Below are 22,302 nucleotides of genomic sequence, written 5' to 3' on the forward strand. Positions count from 1 at the left end.
AGTCATCTTGCTTGATATTTTTGGTCTTAGGGTCCTTCCTGGTGGTGCAGACCTCGTTCAGCCAAGATGGATTCCAGCACAAAGGGTGCTGGGACGTTGGTAGGACAATACTATTGGCTGGCATCTCCCCCTCCTCTTGGCTCCTCCTGAATTCTCCTGGTTAGTTTTCGGTGGCAGCACCTTGTTCCTTATCAGGACTTCCTGTTGTGAGACAACTCATGCATGGGGTTATCATTGTGCCTGGCCAAGGCAAGTGGTTTTGGTCAGTGGTTCCCTAACAAACCTATTATAGGAGCAGGGTGAGGCCTGGATCATGCATGGAAAGGTCTTCTCCCCTAATACCCATGAAGAAGGAGGCAGAATGAAGGGAACCCCCAGGTCATGGGGAGAGGGCGATGGACTGCGGGATCCCTATTATTCGAGAGGAAACCACACCCCTCCAGCACTCCTTTTGGCCTTGCAAGCAGCAGTGATTTCCATATGCTCCCAGCCCCTGGGCTGATCAGGATGGTGGCCACGGCAGCCATGGGAAAAGACTGTCATGTGCCAGCCCCTTCTCTTTGTATCTGTGAATATTTGTATACAGACACTAATCTGTAGACATACACACTTGAGTTCTAGTTTTCTACTCTTTGGGCTTTGGTTCAGTAACTTTTCTTGGGAAAGTCACTGATTTTAGCCTAGAGGGAGTTTTGAGCTAATTAATTAATTAGCTAATTAAAGTTCTTTGGTAATAACTATCTATGGATTGAAATGTCTCACTCTGGGGAGAAAAGGCAGGGCTACCAGTGAACTAGACTTGACCTCTAGACTGTGAATTTCTTGAGGGCACCTTTCACATCTTACCCTCTTTTGTGGGATAAATGAAGACCAAGTGAATGACTCTAAAATTAATTAATTTCACTTCGTTGAAATGGACTTTGTTAATGGACCGTTTAATAACGCGTTCAGATATACAGAAACGACATCTGTAGTACAAGTACAGTCATATAAGTTAGTTCCTCCATGTTTAGGAAGGAAGAAAGGGGAGAGGGAAGAAGGAAGGTCATTTGTACTTAATTTCAAATACTGATTCCTCATTTCTTCTTTGATGTTTACTTCAGTGGCCTTAAAATATTGGCTCCCCAGATAAAGTTTACTGCATCTTGAAGTCACTTCCATTCTTAGTTACCAAAATCAGAGGAAGCATAAATACTAGGGTTAGCTGCAGGGGATCTTTACTGCGCTGGGCAGCCCAAAAAATCAACCTTATTCCTAGAGTGATGCAGTCCTTTCCCAGCTGCTGCCCGACTCCATCCCCTGTTGAGACCACAGCCCTTGGTGGCCTTGGATGAGCTCAACCACAAAGGAAACATCCCCCGCCCCCCCAACACTAGGAAGTGGACAAGATCATAGGAGTGAGACAGGGGCTTGGGTAACACAGAGAGGGTGACTTCTTTAGGTGGGGTCTGGCTCAGGCCCTTCACTCTGGGGGCTGATATTCTCTGGCTGACCCTTTGCCACTCTGCATTTAGTTCTTAATCCACTTGTGTGCCCAGTGGTAGAGGAGGAGCTAGAAAAGCCACAACTCCTTGAGATATAGGGGCTGCCATCAACGTAGTAGGAAGCACAGTCATTTAAATGATGGTTGCAGTTTGTACAATGTAATACTTTGATAGAGTTGAGTTATAAACTAAGAAGCTGCTAAGTTGCTTCAGTCGTGTCCGACTCTGTGCGACCCCATAGACGGAAGCCCACCAGGCTCCCCCATCCCTGGGATTCTCCAGGCAAGAACACTGGAGTGGGTTGCCATTTCCTTCTCCAATGCATGAAAGTGAAAAGTGAAAGGGGAAGTTGCTCGGTCATGTCTGACTCTTAGCGACCCCATGGACTGCTGCCCACCAGGCTCCTCCGCCCATGGGATTTTCCAGGCAAGAGTACTGGAGTAGAGACAGCCCTAAAAAAAACCTAACATTTATGCCTGAGAGTATCAGGGAAGGCTTTATGCAGGATCTTGAAGGATGAATAGGGGTTCACTTGGTAGAGACTCAGTGAGGGCATTCGAAGCTCTGCAGATAAGGTAAAGATACACAGGTATCAAAAACGTGGCACATTTCTAAACAGCAAAAAGTTCAACGTGGTCAAAATACAGGAAAAATGGGTGAGTGGAGATTCACTGGATATGAGACTGTTATACCAGATTGGGATCAAATTGCCATCAAAATGGTTGATTATAATTATATATATGTCTGTATCTCCTGCCCAAGTGTCTGCATCCTCAGATCAGGGATTAGGTTTTACTGACTTTCTTCAGACAAGGTTGGGTACTTCTGTGGTGATATGACTGTAAATTTACTGACTTTCCTCAGTCTTCCTGAATCTGACAGTGTTTTTAAAAGGGCCCCATGAATTTTCATTGAATGGATATTGGGTGATATTGGAAGTTATTTTAGCCTAGGCTGAGGAATTGGTCATATATCACAGTAATTTGTTTAGACTTTACCTCTTGGGGAATATAGAACCATTAAATAAGAATGATCTAAATCTGCAATCTGTGTTTGACAAAGTAATTCTGACTATAATGTGACAGATTCATTGAGAGAGACTGGATGTTGGAAGGCCAGTTATAAAACTACTGTAATGATCTGGAGGAAATATTAGAAGGTTTGGGAGGGTGGAAACTTGAGAGATATTTATAAGGTAGCATTGACAGTCCATTCTGAAGGAGATCAGCCCTGGGATTTCTTTGGAAGGAATGATGCTAAAGCTGAAACTCCAGTACTTTGGCCACCTCATGCAAAGAGTTGACTCATTGGAAAAGACTCTGATGCTGGGAGGGATTGGGGGAAGGAGGAGAAGGGGATGACAGAGGATGAGATGGCTGGATGGCATCACTGACCCGATGGACATGAGTCTGAGTGAACTCCGGGAGTTGGTGATGGACAGGGAGGCCTGGCGTGCTGCGATTCATGGGGTCGCAAAGAGTTGGACACGACTGAGCAACTGATCTGATCTGATCTGATGATTGACAGCTAACCCCAATTTTTGGTGACCAGTGGAATAGGAGGGGGAAAAATTGAAGATCACTGTTGACTCAAAACAAACTAAATCTGACTTTCAAGTGGATTTATACTCAAACATGAAAAGGAAAAGAATATCCTAATACTTGGGCACTGAATGTAATTAGCTTACTGATATCTATTTAGAATAATGAAATTAACAGTTGACTAACCAATAAGATTTACATAGACATTGGAGAGAAGGAACTGATTTATATAGCATATGTAATATACATATTGGTTTTGTAACACACATAAGATGTAAATACAAAGTAAAGAGTGTGTTCTGATGTCATAAATATAATCAGGGCTGCCACGTGTGGTCTCACAGGTTGTGTACTGCACAAATCAAGGAAGTAGCACCAATAATCGGAGAAGGCAATGGCAACCCACTCCAGTGTTCTTGCTGGAGAATCCCAGGGACAGGGGAGCCTGGTGGGCTGCCGTCTCTGGGGTCACAGAGTCAGACACGACTGAAGTGACTTAGCAGCAGCACACCTGCTGTGTAGCAACAGGTCACCCTGCAAAGCTACTGTCATGTCCGTCTTGGCCTTCACCTCAACAGATTCAGAGACTGTAGCCACAAAAGAAGTTTAAGATGGGAACTTGATAGACTTGCAAGGTTTAATCATCTGATGGAGGCCCTTCTAGAGCTGGGTAATTAGTTAGTTAGATGTGTGTTAAATGAGAGAAGTTTTTCTCCTTTTAAAGGACTTAAGCTATGTTCTTATCTCGCCTTCTGACAGCAGTGGGAAAACCCAGCTGTTCGTACGTGGTGATGTTTTAAAGCCTCCTAGAATGTGATGTGTCCCACTCCACGGTGCTCAGTGTTTCTGAGTCTTGTTCATAATGAATGATGCAACATGACACGTGGATTCAGCCTTTAGAAGGGATAAACTCACGGAAGCAGATGAAGAAAGTACAGTCCTTTATATTCTTTCACAACAATCCAGTGTTGCTTTAAAATTGTTGTGGATTTTGCTCACATGCTTCAGGGGACATAGCTTCCAACGGTGGCAGGCCAGACTGTAGGTTAGGCTTGTCTCTGCTGTGACCTGGCTTGCCATGGCTGGGGTTTCTAAACCATCAGAGCAGTTCTCCGCGGCCAAGACTCAGTTTGGGGGAAGTGGGAGGCTCTGTAGAACATGTCAGAGAAGAGCATCCTCTTACAGGTCAGACTGCCTAGGGCTCCCAGAAAGCAGCCCAGACGACTGCGTCATACACAATCTCCAGATGCTCGGGCCCTTGGGACCCAGTTGTCAAACTGAGTTCTGGACCAGGGCCTGGGCAAGCGCAGGTAGGGTGTACAGCGGTGCCTGCTTTCCCGCACTTATTCATCTAATGGAAACATGTCAGGCTGCCTCCTCCAGGGCCTGGCATTTATTTTAAAGAACGTTAGAAAGGAAGCAGATCGCTTCCCATCTTCCTCCCTCTTTGGGCGTGTTTATTGTGATTGGAAATCATTCTCGGCCACGTGGTTGTGGCTTTCACCCCACTCTTTGTGCTCCTAGGTTAAACAGCCCTCTGTGCAAATAAACAGAAAAGGCGAGGGATTTTATTCAGCGACAGAAAAAGGAGCGAAGTGAGAGCCTGGAGAAGTGGGAGGGGAGGTCCACGGGCTCGGGTCCTCTGCAGTGAGCGTTTTCCTCGCTCGGCTCGCGGAGCCAGCCCGGCGGCAGGGTAGAGGCCCTGGCGGGGAGCCCAGCCCCAGGTGTTGGGCAGGAAACCGGACTGCCGGCCCAAGGCTGTTGTTTGCTAGGACTTACTTGGGGCTTATCTTGAGTATTCCTGTTGCGGGGGGGGGGGGGGGGGGGCGGGGGGGGGGAATTTGGAGCTGCTCTCAACTTGATTAAAACCTGGAAGCAAGAAATAAAGCTGAAGAATTTCTGCAGTTTTGGATCACGTATATTTCAAAATTTCGTTCCAAAGCTCATAAAACCTCCAGCTGTTGGCACAACTGATGAGACTTATTTGCCATCAAAATCGTTTTGAACACATTCCTTTTTTATATATATCTTTTAAAACTTTTATTTATTTTTGGCGGCACTGGGTCCCTGTTGCTGCGTGCAGGGTTTCTCTAGTTGCGGGGAATGGGGACTACTCCTAGTTGCGGTGAGCGGGCTTCTCTGCAGTAGCTCCTTGTGTTGCTGAGCTCAAGCTCTAGGGTGCACGGGCTTCAGTAGCTGCAGCTCTCGGGCTTAGCTGCCCCTTGGCATGTGGAATCGTCCCAGACCAGGGACTGAACGCATGTCCCCTGCATTGGCAGGCAGATTCTTAACCACTGGACCACCAGGAAGTCCCTGGACACATTCTTAGAAGGAGCCACATACAACCTAAGACCACTCAGTGACTGACACAGCATGCACTGCGTCAGAGCCCCTCAAAACTCGGCTTTTTGTGTCCGAGGGACCGTAGGCTTAAATTTTCATTCTTCTTGTCCTACTAGACCTGGAAAAGACTATTTATTGTTAGTTAGTTCCCTATTTCAAGCCAATACACGCTTCATGAAAATCACTTTAAAAAGAAAAAGACTTCCACAGATACAGAAAGCCAGCACAAGTCAAGTGGATGGCTTAATGAATTACTGAGGTCAAAAAATAAAACCTGACTCCTGCCCCCTGCGGTCCCCATCTCAGACCCTCTTCTCCCCCAGGAATAACCTCTCTTCCAAACTTCTATGGTGACTGCTTTCCTGTGTCTAACTTTATTTCTTTAATTAAATGCTCTTTCTTTGTTGCTTTGGTGCCCAATGTTATATGAAGCTCCCCAACCCAACAAGTCAGCCCCTTCATCACTCTTAGCTAAGGCAGCCTTGGGCCGGGAGGTCTTCTACCCAACCTTCTTTCTGGAACCATTCTCTATAGGCCCCTTCATAGTTCCGAGCCCCTTTGTATCCAAGGTTCCAGGCCAACTGTGTGGCTTGTAAGCCCCGCCTGCCCACCCGACAGAAGAAAATGAGATTCTCGTCTTCTGGCTTTGGCTTCTCAAAGGAGTACAAAGCCTTGAAAGCAGTTGGCTCCATCTGCTGGGCACTTTCCAACCCTGACCACCTCCACCGAGGGTGCTCTATGCGCTCCGGAGGCCACACGTTGGCCTAGACCGGATCCCAGGTCTCCCCTGCTGGTACCTCCAGCCATGGTGCGCACAGCAAATGTGAGTTTCAGGAACGTGGCCCTGGCCCACCCCCTGGGAGCGGGCTGTGTGTTTAACTTTAAAAAGTTATTTTATATAAAATTATTATATAAAGTATTATATATTATTATATAAAAATTTTGTATTACAGTTATTTTATAGAAATAAATTTTTATTTTTGGCTGCACTGGGTCTTCTTGCTGCACACGAGCTTTCTCTAGTTGCAGCAAGAAGGGCTACTCTCTAGTTGCAGAATTTGGGCTTCTCACTGTGGTGGCCTCTCTCATTTAGGAGCACAAGCTCTAGAGTGCAGGCTTCAGTAAGTTGTGGCACACGGATTTAGTTGCTCCGTGGCATGTGGGATATTCCCAAAGCAGGGATTGAACCCATGTGCCCTGCATTGGCAGGCAGATTCTTAACCCCTGGACCACCAGGGGTGTCCCTGGGTTTAACTTTTAATAGTTTTATCACTCAATTGTGCATCATCTCTAGACTCAAAAATTTGATCTTGCCTGTTTCAGTTCAGTTCAGTTCAGTTGCTCAGTTGTGTCCGACTCTTTGCCACCCCATGGACTGCAACACGCCAGGCTTCCCTGTCCATCACCAACTGCCGGAGCCTGCTCAAACTCATGTCCATCGTGACAGTGATGCCATCCAACCATCTCATCCTCTGTCATCCCCTTCTTCTCCTGCCTTCATCTTTCCCATCATCAGAGTCTTTTCCAGTGAGTCAGCTCTTTGCATCAGGTGGCCAAAGTATTGGAGCTTCAGCTTCAGCATCAGTCCTTTCAGTGAATATTCAGGACTGATTTCCTTTAGGATTGACGGTTTGGATCTCCTTGCAGTCCAAGGGACTCTCAAGAGTCTTCTCCAACACCACAGTTCAAAAGCATCAGTTCTTTGGCACTCAGCTTTCTTTATAGTCCAAATCTCACATCCATACATGACTACTGGAAAAACGATACCTTTGACTTGATGGACCTTTTTTGGTAAATAATATCACTGCTTTTTAATATGCTGTCTAGGTTGGTCATAGCTTTTCTTCCAAGGAGCAAGCATCTTTTAATTTCATGGCTGCAGTCACCACCTGCAGTGATTTTGGAGCCCAATTTCATGGCTGCAGTCACCACCTGCAGTGATTTTGGAGCCCAAGAAATAAAGTCTTTCACTGTTCCATTGTTTCCCCATTTATTTGCCATGAAGTGATGGGACCAGATGCGATGATCTTAGGTTTCTGAATGTTGAGTTTTAAGCCAACTTTTTGACTCTCCTCTTTCACTTTCATCAAGAGGCTCTTTAGTTCTTCTTCACTTTCTGCCATAAGGGTGGTGTCATCTGCGTATCTGAGGTTATTGATATTTCTCCCGGCAATCTTGATTCCAGCTTGTGCTTCATCTAGCCTGGCATTTCTCATGATGTACTCTGCATAGAAGTTAAATAAGCAGGGTGACAATATACAGCCTTAACTTACTCCTTTCCCGATTTGGAATTAGTTTGTTGTCCCACGTCCAACAGTTCTAACTGTTGCTTCTTGACGTGCATACAGATTTCTCAGGAGGCAGGTCAGGTAGTCTGGTATTCTCATCTCTTTCAGAATTTTCCAGTTTGTTGTGATCCACACAGTCAAAGGCTTTAGCGTAGTCAATAAAGCAAAACTAGATGTTTTTCTGGAACTCTCTGGAGTTTTTGATGATCCAGTGGATGTTGACAATTTGATCTCTGGTTCCCTTGCCTTTTCTAAATCCAAAAATTTGATCTTGCCTGTTTAGAAATGTTTAAAGTACCTTTTAATTATTTTAAAAACTACAGATGCTTCCTTTAACTCCTTAAAATTTACCTATTGAACGACATTTAAGTAGGACTTAAAGTATTTAAGCCAAATTACACTAGCAACACATTCAATTACCTTGTGTAAGCTATGATTTTAAGATTTTTTTTTTTTTTTGCAAACACAGTGGTAATACCTAATTTTAATTGAAATGTGGTAAAACCTGAAAACAGACATAATTTAAAATGCTAAGAAGCCAGAAAGTTGCATTTGAATCTATACTAGTGGTTGAAAGGTTGAGGTTATCTGAGTAATGTACAGGGGAGCTTTTCATTTTCTGATACCATTGATCTTGTGATGTGTGCTTATATACAGGGTTCCAGGTGGTGCTAGTGGTAAAGAACCCACCTGCCAATGCAAGAGACATAAGAAAAGCAGGTTTGATCCCTGGGTCAGGAAGATCCCCTGGAGAACAGCATGGCAACCCACTCCAGTATTTTTGCCTGGAGAATCACATGGACAGAGGAGCCTGGTGGGCCACAGTCCAGAGGGTCTTAAAGAGTCGGACACAACTGAAGCAACTTAGCATGCGTGCGTGTGCTTATATAATCATTACATCACATAGCAAAAGTGAAAGTCGTCCAGTTGTGTCTGACTCTTTGTGACCTCATGGACTGTCCCTGGAATTCTCCAGGCCAGAATACTGGAGTGGGTAGCCTTTCCCTACTCCAGGGGATCTTCCCAACCCAGGGATCGAACCCAGGTCTCCTGTATATTGCAGGCGAAATCTTTACCAGCTGAGCCACCAGGGAAGCCCTATGTCACATATGATTATCTCTATTCTAGGCAAAGAATAGAAAAACAGCTATGGCTTTGTAAGAAAAGCCCCAAACCAAAATCACAAGCAAGCTTAGAAGTTAAAGTGACAGGATCTGCCTTTCAGTTCTGGTTCTGCCACCATGGAATGCTGGGCACGGCAACAATCTCTCTGCGCCTGATTCTCACAGTCCATCCACACTTTTGTTATGAAAAATGATTTATTTATTAAACTCTCTACCTTATTATTAATCTTGATTCTGGAAAAAGTTAAATCTGAGTCTTTGGTGTGAAAAATAAAAAGGGGTGAAAAAAACATGTACTCCCAGGGTTCATCAAATATAATTTCATTTACTTGCGGGTACTAATATTTTGCATTTTTACCTGATAATAGTTTATTAGCGTTGGTAATAGTAACTAAAATGGCAGGTACTTGCAGACTAACTTTTAGTTCATGAGATGCTCTTTCTTATGAACTGTCTGTGTTTTTATAGAATAAAACCATCCCACACAAAGTATCTCTTCTGCTGTCATCGTATGCTTGTGTTCTCTCTTCAGCCGGCAGCGGAGAGGAACTTATTAAAGTCATAGGTGTTGAGTGAAAAAACATAAATTATAAACATCTAGTCATTATTTTTTTTATACATTTCTGGAGTTGTTTATTTTGTATAATAGCCAATTCTTAAGTCTGTACCATGAAAAATATGAGTTAAATAATGGATAATTAATCTTTACATAATCTCATGGCATTGCTTCTTTAAAAAAAAAAAAAAAATGTAAAAACCAAGTCACCAGGATGACACCGAGAATTTAACTGCTGTCCTGAGCTGCCTTATTGCACAGTCACTTAAACCCACATGAGAGAGGTTTACAATATGAGTCACTCAGGTTCCTCTACAGGAAGATCATTTTTCTCTTGCCTTGAGTCCGTACTCAGATACCATGTGGCCATCTGGTGGATTGCCACAAATCCTGTATCTGTAAGCATAGTATCTAGGATACATCTGAAGGAAATGTATTAAAAGGAAAGAAAATTGAGTCACTGTTTTATCCTGATCAGGAAGGTGACAGTAACCTGTTGTCCCAAAGGAGGCACTATTCTTGAGAAAATTACAGGGGGATGGCGGGGGTTAAGAGGCCTCCCAGCAGTTCCCACAGTCTAGCAATCAGGCTAGATTTGGGTTCCATCTCCTTGAATACCCTCTTCTGGCTCCATTGGCGTTACTGTGTCTTGTGTCTTCACAGGTGCCGTCTTCTTTCCCAGACTATGCAAGAGGGGGACTCTGCTCTGTTTTCCTTGCTAGTCCTGGAAAATTCACACCAGCCCTTCTCAAGCTCTTCCTAGCTCTGAGCGTTAGGTGTGAGCATTCCATCCTTAAGAGATGTGTCTTTCATGAGGAACCAAAATTGTCCCCAGCTTACTCTGGAACTAAGTGAAAATTAATCTGCGGGCAAACACTTCCTCTTGTTCACACTTACCATTCTGTATAGCCTTCTAACAGAGCACTTGTCACTTTGCTCTGTAATTTGAGAGCTTTCACATTTCCTCTCACCATCACCTACAAAAGAAAATGTATTTTCCATTGCAAACCATCACACACAGATGTGTGTGTGTGTGTGTGTGTATATATATGTATATATATATATATGATTGATACAGAGATATAGACACATATCCATGTGAGTTGCCTTACCTTGACTGCTCGCTCTCTGATATTTTCCATTCTGTGCTACTCTGTTCTACTTTGTTTGTTCATTTTTGTCTGCGCTGGGTCTTCATTGCTGTGTGGGGGCTTTCTCTGGTTGTAATGAGTGGGTGCTACTCTTCATTGCAGTGTTCGGGCTTCTCACCGTGGTGGCTTCTCTTGTTGCAGAGTGTGGACTCTGCAGGTGTGGTGTACAGACTTTCTGCATATGGGATCTTCCCAGACTAGGGATCGAATCTGGTTCCCCTGCATTGGCTGGCAGATTCTTAACCACTGGACTCCCAGGGAAGCCCCTATCTATTTATTCTGAGTGCTGATCAAGACCCATTAAACTGGTTTCATGATTCTGTCTGTTTGGGTCACACGTTGCTGTTGGAACCACACAGTTCTGGTTAATGTGCCTGACACCCCTGGCCCCATCCCTGCTAGACTCTGATCTCCCTGTGGGCAGAAAGTGAAGCTTGTCCCTTCCTCTGCATACTGAACATCCACCTTGGTGCCTGGCAGGTAGCAGATGCTCAGGTTAATATTAGTTCCACCAAAGAACTCAGCCTCATTTGTAAAATCTGTGAAACGGAGAGGTGCCCAGGCATACCCGGGGGGCAGTTGTGAGAACAGAATGAGATCATATATTTAAAGCACAGAACATAGGGCCTAGTACCAACAGATGCTCAGTTAACACTTGCTTCTCTCTGATTTTCTAGAACTGGCTCTCCCTTTAATGGAGCATCGGAACTGTGCTGCACTTTAAGTATAATGAGATGTTTGAATTCCGTTAACCTAAGGCCTTCAGCCACTCGGGCATGCTGAGATTTTCCAGGATGCCATGAAGCCAGGGACGGATAGCCTTCAGGGAGCGCAGTTTCTTCTGGGGTTTAGCACAGGCCAGGCCTTGGCTGGAAATAGGGAAAGGTCACAGGGGTGAGTTGGTTTGCCATATTCTGTGTGTGCATGCTCAGTCGCTTCAGTCATGTCCGACCCTTTGGGACCCCATGGACTGTAGCCCCCCGAGGCTCCTCTGTCCATTGAATTCTACAGGCAAGAATACTGGAGTGGGTTGCGTTGCTCTCCTTCAGGGGATCTTCCAACCCAGGGATCAAACCCACATCTCTTATGTCCCCTGCATTGGCAGATGGGTTCTTTAGCATTAATGCCACCTGGGAATCCATTGCCATACCCTAGTGGGACTCATTTCTCCATAAAGAGTGGGATGAAATCATTATTAGAATTTCATGGCAAAAATGAAAGTGACTTCCACATTTAAAAAGACTATGCATTTAAAATCAATGTGAAATTTAGAGTATTTTGTAACTCAGAGGTCTTCATAAGAACTACTATATTAGAAAGACTACTCCTAAATAAAGTCTGATGTAGCAGAGAGGGCACTAGTGGGAGAACTTCTGGTTTGATCCACAGTATCTGGCCACCAGACTGTGAGTGGGACAGCCTCTCTGGATCTTATTTCTTCATCTATGAAAGGAAACCCCTCTCCATTCCCAAAATCCTGTGATTACAAATATGGGCTTTCAAATCCATTTTACATTCACTGGATCATATTAATCAACAGGGAGATAACATTTCACTTTTCTCAGCTGCAGAGTCTGAATCAGATACAGTGCCTGCAAGCTTTTCTCGATAATTGTTGCTTGCCACTCTCAGAAGTGCCGAACGGTGCTTAACTGACCTGATCACCAAAATGAAGTCAGATTATCTGTTATCTTCAGAGATAGAACTTCAAAAATCAGAATTTTGCATGCATCATCACAGTAATAGTTTGTTCTAAATTGTATGTTACTTGGTCCATGAAATGTAACCTCTTCATTTAATGTGTTGTGAATTGATCATTCACATATGAGTAATGTAATGAGCCTGCTTGCTGTTTTCTTCTAGGACAGAATGACTCAGAAGATAATGGAGCTTTGAAGTCTAGCAGAATATGAAGTCTTTCCTCTTCTGGTTTAAATTTAAAAGGTCAGTAGTGAGTTTCTTTTGCTACCAGCTGATACTTGCCCATCTTCCCCAGTTCTTAACAAGCAGGCTGTCCTGAAGTTAGCAGGGCGGTTAGGAAGGCCTTCGCTGCATCGGTATGGAAGTCAGGATTTTTTCAGATGTCTGGGAGTAAAATGCTTAGTGTGGAGAGGTTCTCAGCGCAGTTCTGTGCCACCAGCTCCCTAATACAGAGCTTCTCTTTTGTTTCTTCGCAGTACTACCCTCCCAGGTACCCCCCACCAAGGCTCTGATGCAAACGAAAATCAGATAATAAGTGACTCAGCTTGAAAGGTCAAGCTCCTCACCAGAAATGTCAAAAAGGACTCCGTTACCTTTGCTGTTTTCACAATGAACAGAGTCAGCTTCCACAGGGCACCAGGGTGGTGGCACATTAGTTCTTAAATAAAGAAAAAAAGGAGTTGGTGTCAGAAGCGGTCTTTTTCTGACTCATTTGCTCTCCATTTTTTGCTCCTGTTTGGCTGATTATGTTAACCTTCTGCTCAGTCTCCATGCCCTATCTAATTTTGCCACTTTCCACCTAAAATTAAATGCATGTCCAACCCTGTCACTGCTCTGAGCAGCCCTCTATCTGATTAAACCCAGCCCCCCTGCCTGGCTTCCAAGGTTCTGTGGCCTGACATCCACCCCCATCCTCATCTCGCGATGCTCCTTCCTCACTCCTAGACCTGTTGGGTCCATGTCTTTGCTCTTGGCTGTTCTCTGTCTGACATTAAGCCTCCTCTTCCCCTGACTGCATTGTAAGACGCACTCAGGGATCAGCCCCTCTGAGCAGCCTTTCCGGGACCCCCACCCCCACCCCCATAGTGGGCAGCAGGCCTCTCCATGATCCCGTGATCCCTGCACACACACCTCCATACCTACACTCACCACTTCATGTCCATTTAACAGTTTTACTTTTCTCTCTCTCCTGCTGGAGGGAGAGAATTTTAAGTCATTATTGCTGAAAATTCGGGGACTCTCCAGCAAGATCAGATTTCTGAAAGATGTACAAAAACATAGAAAGAGAAGGATGAATAACCAAGGGTGAACATGAGAAGAGATTTAGGACAGCAGAAGCCTTAAATGAGCTTTGACTTGCAAAGATGCAAAAGCTGGTATTAATAGAAAAGACTTTGAAAACTATTTCTAGCCAAAAGAAGAGAGAATAGGGGCTAACAAGTCAGGCTGGAGAAATTGAGCATGATCAGGCCACTATCTTTGTAGATATCACAGGGGGCATTTTAATGAGCAAAAGCTGCTGGACCCCTCCAGCCCTGAGAGGTTGATTCTATAAAACAGGTTATTGATTCTATAAAAACAGATGTTGAAATTCTGTATGAGGTCCACACACGTCCCAGGACGTGAGCTAGTAAGATAATTCTAGAGTTGGAAAGACAGCCTGCTGAAGAGTTAACAATAATTACTGCCTTTCACCTAAAATGTTGAAAGCAGCTTCTAGAGTTAATGAGTTTGTCCCCAGGACACGGCTTACTCTCTGGGATGATCTGACTCGTCACGTGTGCACCATCGTTAGTGATAATGCTCTGCACTCAAACAGCCCCGTTCATCTGTGGATCCCAAAGACTTTTGCAAGCATCCATTAGTTCTCACACATAACTCTGAATTCGCCTGCACACTTGTGAAGTGGTTGTAAACACTGTTACAACCCGGGCAAAGCCAGACCACTGTGACGGCATCTCCTGGGTGTCCAGTTGTTGCTGGCGGCTGAGATACCTCAATGAACTCCAACCTCCTCCCGCCACTGATGTCCGATCTTCTGACATTCAACTATCAAATAAGGTACGAAATTTGCAGGAGATTTCTTGACTTCTAATCAGCATATGAGTTTGAGAATGGTATATCCCGTCTGGCTTTGTCTTGTGTTCTGTCCCCCTACACAAACTCACACACAAAGGGAGAGCTGTCTGGAAGGTTCTGGGACAAGGTTGACCACTTTACTGTTGACTTGCCATCCACCCTGCCCCCCAGCCCATGGCCCACCAGCTCCAGATCCAGTTAACACTTAACACCATTTAACTAGTAACAGGGAATTCCTCTGGGGTTGGAGATGAAGGGAAAAGCTTACCTCCCACCCCCTGTGGTTCTGACTTTGACACATTTTAATAGTTAAAAGCTAAAGAAAACCTGATGCCTTCATTTCCTCTCCATCTGTCCCTTCATAACCCCCTACAGTCTAGCTTGCATCCTCTCCCCTCTTCTGAAGTCACTTTTTTAAAAGTCTTCAAGGACCTCCTTGTGGAATTCCACAAGGCATTTCTGGGGGTCGTTCCACTTGACCTCCCTGGTAATTCTACCCACCCTGCCCTCCTCCGAAGTCTCTTTCCTCTTGACCTCTGTGGCCCTGGGATCCCCACTTTCCTTTCCCCTCTCTGGTCATTTCTCTTTCCTGTTAGGAGGATATCCGTCATTCCTGTGGTCCCTGAGCATCTCTGAACCTCCTGTAGAATAACCCTTATCTCCCATGGGATAGAGACTGGAAAACGTCCCAGACTGGAAAACCCAGAGACCACGTTCTTTCCTCTCTTCCTCTGGTTTTCTATATCCAGTGGCTCCCGGAGGTCCTACTTTTTCTCTGAAGTAGTTCTTAGTACTCACTGCCTTCTTGGTTGGGCCCCAGCACCCAGAGCCTGGCTGCCCAGACTCTTTTGATCCTGTGCATTAACAAGATATGTTTGTACAATTCCCTCTTCCAGTTTTTGATGGTTTCCATATAATGTGCTGGACTGGGTGGCTTAAACAGTAGAATTTTATCTTCTCACAGTTCTGGAGGCCAGAAGTCCAAGATGAAGGTTCCATCAGGGGTTGGTTTCTGATGAGACTCTTCTGTCTTGTAGACGGCCACTTCCCTGTGTCCTCACATGGCCTCTTTGTGTTTGCAGAGAGAGACAGAGAGAAACAAGGAAGACAGAGAGAGAGGAAAGAGAGAGAAAGAGAGGCCTGGTGTCTATTCTTCTTTTCTTCTTTCTTCTATCAAAATCAGGGTGAACACTTATGACCCTATTTAATCTTTATTACCCCCTTAAGGACCCATCTCCAACTACAAGTCACATTGGAGCTTAGGACCTCAACATACAAATTTGGAGGTGATGCACAAGTCAGTCTATAGTATATATTTTTTCTATTACACTGGTATGTTTATATAAAATATACTCAAAAAAAAAAAGATGAGAATTTAAAAAGCAAGTACAAATACAAACTCTGCTGTTTTCTCCCCATATCCCAGGGCATCACCTCAGTGTACCTGGGCTACATTCCCCCTCTTCAAAACTGCGGACCTGGGCAATGCCTGCAGTGTCCTGACGCTCAGTCCACGTCAGGCTTTCACATCGTCTTCCCATCCGGTTCAGCCTCTGTATCAGCCTTTGTGAAACACTGGTTCCTTCTCCTCCCCTCCCTCTGAGAGCACTGGTACCCTGGGTTGCCCAGGAGAGGCCAGGCCACTGCCAGCTTGAACCTCAGGGTCCTCCCCGTCCCAACACGACGTCTGCTTCAAGCCGTCGTTCCTCTCACCGCCTCCCTTGGAACGCGCATCCTCCTCCTCTGCAGGTCCGGGGCCTCCAGCTCACATCCTCACCACGCTCCCCGTTCACTCCCACCTGTTCGTCTCTCCCTCCCTGAAGCTCCGTCCCATCCTCTGGTTCAGGGGCCCCAGCGGCTCAGCAGTGTTAACTTCCGCATTCACGGGCGCCATCTTTCCTCTCGAATGGATTACAGGCTCCAAGAGCTCTTGGAGGCTTCTTGCAGGCTTCTTCCTCATTTCACGTCCTCCACTGAGCACAGCCTCTGAGCTTGCCTCTGTCGCTGCCGTGCTTCTCTGGCCTTCCAGGGGTGGTGGTTGGGCAGAGACCACCGTGGAGGCCTTGGAAGCAGCAAGGCCATCTGACTTACTGATCGCGGGTATGCTTGTGGCCCAGATGTGTTTGGGGCAGACAGCTTAACACGATTGAGTTCCTAAACGTACTCCAGCTCAGCTTCTTGCCAATGGTATTTCCCAGAACTTGGTAATATAGTCTCCTAAAAATTTAATAGAAGAAAAGTTGGCTGCTTATTGAGAAGTGGACTCTTGACTGTCGACTCAGATTACCTTAAATGAATGTTGACAAATGCAAGATTTATTAGGAAAAGCATCCCTCTATTTAGTGCCCAGTGGGGTTCAGGACATGCGTGTAAATCATTCAGATAACAATATTTCTGGGTTGAGCACTTGGCATTCGCCCACCAGAAGTCACCTATAAATAGAGCACCTGTTCACAGATGGCAGAGCTGGGATGCTGGCAGTAAACACTCAGGAAAAGAATGGCTTTGAACTCTGAAAAGGCAGCAAGCCTGGAGCTGTTTCCAGATCTCGAATTCCCCTGTAAAACTCACCAGCTCATGCTGACCTGAGAATTTCAAACCAGTGCACTAAAGTGAAGATACCAACTCACTTCCTGAACTTTATGGCCCCGTGGCTGCGATCCAGTTTCCAGATACGTATTTGGGGGCCATGCCATTACTGAGATGAACAGCCTTGGAGACCCTTTAGCTGAAACTCACTCTTCTCTGTGCCATGAATATGTGCTGGCTGCAGATTGATTTCCTGATCCCCTTGTGGGTCCAATTGCTCTGCAAATTGAATTGTTTAAGGTTTAAACTATGTATTTTTTCCCCTCATCTACAAGGTGAACTTGGCAGACTCAGTGTGTGTCATAATTGTGTTCAGAGTCCACAAGTCATTGCATATGTGTTTCAGGTATGAGGTTGTTCAGGGTCCTGAACCAGGATTATCTCTCCAGCCTCTTTGAGTGATAGTTGGTTGCCAAGGATACTAACTGGCACTGTGGGTGACACCCACTTAATCTGCAGAGACCATGCAGGTAACCTTCAGACCACGTTGCTCAGATTAAAGTGTAGCTGTGGCTCTCCTCTAATGGTTCATTGTTGGATTTTCCTCTTGGTTTCTTTTTACTTTTGCATAGGAGCTACCTATGTCTCTGATGTGGAAAGCAAAGGTCTGAGTTGGAAAGAGAGACGGACCTGGGAGAGGCCAGTGCTGGCCACAGAAATGTCTGCTTCATGAATATTTCTTTGAGATTTTTGAGCCTTTTCTTTTCACAAGAGACCCACAGAGAGGGATTTCCCTGACGATCCAGTAGTTAGGACTCTGTTCTTCCATGGCTTAGGGCTCCGGGTTCAGTCCTAGGTTGGGGAACTAAGATGCTGCATACTGTGAGGTGAGGCCAAAAAACATTTTTTTCTTTCAAATAAAAATTTAAAAATAAAAAGAGAGACCTGCAGAGAAAGAAGGAGGGCACAGGAGGGGAGAGAGGAAGGGAAAGATCAAGAAAAGAAGAAAGGAAAAGGAAGAAGGGAGAAAGAAAGCAGTCTCCCCGTGGGTCGCGTGTGGTTTTGTGAACCCGCCTCTCTGAGCAGAGTTTAACTCGGGACACAGCCTCCCCTAGCAGCCTCCCTCCACTGTGGCTGCTGGCAGGGGCCGCGGGGACATCACAGATGGCACTGGGGAAGGATGCAAGGGCCGGCCTTCTCCCTTCCCCGGGCGCTGGGCTGAGGCCCATGTGGGAATACCCACGTGGGTTGCCAAGTCAAGCATTTTCATGGCCTGAGTCACACAGACAAGAGTTTTACTCTGTGAACACAGACCAGGCGAATAAAGAACCAAACGCCAATCCCAGAAGGCAAGGAAATGATCATTAAGTGCCATTCTGTGCACTCAGGGTAATTGTCCATGCCACTCTTCGGTGGCTCTGTTCTGGGCAAGGGCAACGCACGCTTCCAAGGCCTTGTTGAGCATCAGGCCCCCTCACTGTTTTCTTTCAACCCGGCTTTGAAGCTGGACGGTGCAAACCAGGACGGAGTTTGGAAAGTCTGTGTTCATCGCTGGGGTTTAATTAAAATACACTGAGCCTTGCAAAAACTTGTGGTTTGGAGTAATGGAAACTTTAGGGAATCAGAAACAGAGACTGATCCATGGAAGAAAGGTCTGATTTTCTCCTCAAGCTTTGGGTTTCTTGCCATCCATTTCCTCCCAGACTTGTAGTTGACGCCTTCTTAAACATATGAATTATTTTTCTTTATTTTTTTTAAACATGTGAATAGTTTTTTAAAAATTTATTTTAAAATTGGAGTATAATTGCTTTACTTGTGTGTGTGCTAAGTCACTTTAGTCATGTCTGACTCCTTGCGACCCTATGGACCATAGCCCAGCAGGCACCTCTGTCCATGGGATTCTCCAGGCAAGAATAAGGGAGTGGTCGCCATGCCCTCCTTCAGGGATCTTCCCAGCCCAGGGATGGAACCCAAGTTTGTGTCTCCTGTGTTGGCGGGTGGGTTTTTTACCACTACCACCACCTGGGAAGCCCCATAATTGCTTTACAATGCTGTGCTTGTTTCTGCTGTTCAACAGTGTGAATCAGCCGTATGTATATATTATATCCCCTTCCTCTTGATGAATTATTTTTCCAGTAAGAGACCAACCAACTGTATTATCACAAGTAATCACTTATACAGAAGAATTATGCAAATATTCATACTATTTCATATTCCCCTTCTGTTGGATTGATTTATAAATATATATTTATCACATACCTATTATGTGCAGAGCATGTGAGAGGTGCAAGGGGTACAATTGTGAGCGCCGCTGGACCAGCCTGGCCTCTTTCCTCATGGAGCTCCTGACAGCTTTCGGTGCCTCTTGGTCTTTCTATGTTAAGAGCATGGCATTTAGCTTGGTCTTGAGGAGTGAACTTGACGTTCACAAAGTGTCAGTTAGTTAAGAAAAAGAAATGACTTTGAATATAGACCTTGTCACCAACATACAGTTGTATATAACTGAATATATATCTCTAGTAGTGATGACATAGCAGTGTTCTTCAAAGCACGATTTACACGTTTCTCCCACATGTCAAACTTCATTTCAGCAGCTCTGTAAATCTGTCAGAGGGGGGCTTTCCATGGCTGTTGCTGAGAGGCGGGTCTTGACTGACCTCAGGCTCTTGAGAACGGTGCTTCTCAAAGTAATTTTTTGCATCCAAGTCACATGGATGTGTTTGTTAAAATTCAGATTCTTTAGCCTCACTCCAGATCCACAGAATTAGACTCTCAGGAGTTCAGGATCAGAAAGATGCATTTCTTTTCTTTTTTTTATTTTAATTTTTTTTAAACACCAAAAACATTTTCCATTGGGGTATAGCTAATTAACAATATTATAGTTTCAAGTGAACAGCGAAGGGACTCAGCCATACATATACATGTATCCATTCTCCCCCAAACCCCTGCTCCCATCCAGGTGGCACATAACATTGAGCCGAGTTCCATGTGCTATACAATAGGTCTTTGTTGGTTATCCATTTTAAATATAGCAGTGCGTACATGACCTTCCCAAACTCCCTATCTATCCCTTCCCCCTGGCAACCATTAAGTTCGTTCTCTAACTCTGAGAGTTTTAGAAATCCATTTCTAACAGGCATTGCCCCAGTCATTTTTGTGCAAAGTAAAGTTTTAAGAACATTATTTTCCTAGCATTCTTATCAAAATCAACGTAAAAACTATCAGTGGATTGGTCAAACCAAAGAAACTCCATCCAATATTTGGGGGTGGGGAGCTGATATCAGGCAGGTCTATGATAAGTTTATTTAGCATCATATAGCCCCTCCCCCCAAAGCAATAAATAATAAAATGATACTCCTTACATTTAGCTGGCTATGCCTATGACCTTAGTCAAGTCATTTGATTTCTTGCTTTCCTCATCTGCAAAATGAGAAGCTGGTCTTCATGATCTTTAAGCACATTTTCTTTCTTCTTTTTTACTAATATCAACAAACTAAGTAGGTACCTGAAGCTGAAACTCCAATACTTTGGCCACCTGATGTAAAGAAATGACTCACTGGAAAACACTCTGATGCTGGGAAAGATTGCAGGCAGGAGGAGAAGGGGACGCCAGAGAATGAGATGGCTGGATGGCATCACTGACTGAATGGACATGGGTTTGAGCAAGCTCTGGTAGTTGGTGATGGACCAGAAGGCCTGGTGTGCTGCAGTCCGTGGGGTCACAAAGAGTCAGACATGACTGAGTGACTGAACAACAACAACAAAATAGGTGTCTGCAGTGGCGGCTAGTACTTTTACCCTTTCCCGTCCATGCACCCTCCCACGTGTGATGCAAATACTGGTCACCAGGAGATTAAAGGCAGAGACAAAGAAAAAGATTAGCACAGCAGAAACAGGTCAAGTAAGTGTTCAGACTCTAATTTTAATTGTTTTCTCTTGTCTTCCTTCTTCTACTGAATAATATTCTTTTTTCTTCTGTTATATAGTGATTGAATTCATCATCTTTAAGTCATTGATCCACTTATGTAATGCTTAAGGAGCATCCAGTATATTCCAGGACAAGGCTGTATGTTGAGCACGTGGACATGAACAGTCTGACCTCATATGGTTTTCCCTCTACTAAAATCAGTACATTTGAACCCAAATAGTTCATTGATACCTTTTCAATTTAAAGTTCCTTCTCCTGAAAGGATAATGTAGAAAAATTGTTAAAAACATAATGACCAAAAAACAAAAAAAGACAAGGGTATTTTTTTTTTTTTTTGAGCTATATCTAAGCTATGGTTTTTCCAGTGGTCATGTATGGATGTGAGAGTTGGACTGTGAAGAAAGCTGAGCACCAAAGAATTGATGCTTTTGAACTGTGGTTTTGGAGAAGACCCTTGAGAGTCCCTTGGACTGCAAGGAGATCCAACCAGTCCATTCTGAAGGAGATCAGCCCTGGGATTTCTTTGGAAGGAATGATGCTAAAACTGAAACTCCAGTACTTTGGCCACCTCATGCGAAGAGTTGACTCATTGTAAAAGACTCTGATGCTGGGAGGGATTGGGGGCAGGAGGAGAAGGGGACGACAGAGGGTGAGATGGCTGGATGGTATCACTGACTCGATGGACATGAGTCTGAGTGAACTCCGGGAGTTGGTGATGGACAGGGAGGCCTGGCGTGCTGCGATTCATGGGGTCGCAAAGAGTCGGACACAACTGAGCGACTAAACTGAACTGCTTACATTTGAAACTTAAATTTTTGAAAGACAAACCCTATACAGTCATATATTACTCCTGTCCATGTGAGTAAACAAACAAAACCCACAGTTGTATCATTGTATGTGCTGTCCCATCCTCTATAATGTTCCCTGGGAAGAAGGGAAGACAGGTGGGTTCTTTAAGGTTTTTGAATCTTTAGTGACAGAGGTGCTTATGCTCATTTTATATTAATAACACCTCCTATATAACAGATAATAACTGTATGCTGATTTGTTTTCTATTTTTGTTATCTTTCAGAGAATGGCAATAAATCTTTATAGAGTGATAGATGAAGAACCTTCCTTTAAAAAGACTATTTCAAACTAATCTCCCCCTAATTATATTGGAAGGCTTTTCATGATAAAATTCCTGGAAGGGTCACTGAAGTGCAGTGAAAGTCGCTCGGTCATGTCCGACTCTTCAACCCCGTGGCCTGCAGCCCGCCAGGCTCCTCTGTGCATGCACTCCTAGAGGCAAGAGTACTGCAGTGGGTCACTGGAGTTCAGAAATTCTCCTCACTCCGTAGGTATGATTTAAATGTTTAAATTAAGAGTTAGTCGCTCAGTCATGTCTGACTCTTTGCAACCCCATGGACTGTAGCCCACCAGGCTCCTCCATCCATGGGATTTTCCAGGCAGGAATACTGCAGTGGGTAGCCCTTTCCTTCTCCAGAGGATCTTCCAAGCCCAGGGATCAGACCTGTGTCACCTGCATTATAGGTGGATTCTTTACCATCTGAGCCACTAGCGAAGCCCTTCAACTAA

At 44.7% G+C, this 22,302-nt stretch overlaps 1 protein-coding gene across 4 annotated transcripts in view; it reads left to right on the forward strand.

Moving 5' to 3' along the window:
- SCAF8 (SR-related CTD associated factor 8) overlaps positions 1-22,302 on the forward strand; it is a 221,350-nt gene that overhangs the window by 181,470 nt on the left and 17,578 nt on the right. Inside the window, exons 21-25 of one of the 4 annotated variants that reach the window (XR_009495878.1) lie at positions 11,165-11,381; positions 12,351-12,431; positions 13,930-14,249; positions 20,298-20,697; positions 20,783-22,064. The gene's annotated coding sequence lies outside the window, so the exon portion shown is untranslated. Of the gene's footprint in view, positions 1-11,164; positions 11,382-12,350; positions 12,432-12,664; positions 12,911-13,929; positions 14,250-20,297; positions 20,698-20,782; positions 22,065-22,302 lie in introns of those variants that run through there. The other 3 variants (XR_009495880.1, XR_009495879.1, XR_009495877.1) reach the window with 3 other exon arrangements.

The sequence above is a fragment of the Bos taurus genome, chromosome 9 (assembly GCF_002263795.3).
Source record: "Bos taurus isolate L1 Dominette 01449 registration number 42190680 breed Hereford chromosome 9, ARS-UCD2.0, whole genome shotgun sequence".
NCBI lineage: Eukaryota > Metazoa > Chordata > Mammalia > Artiodactyla > Bovidae > Bos > Bos taurus.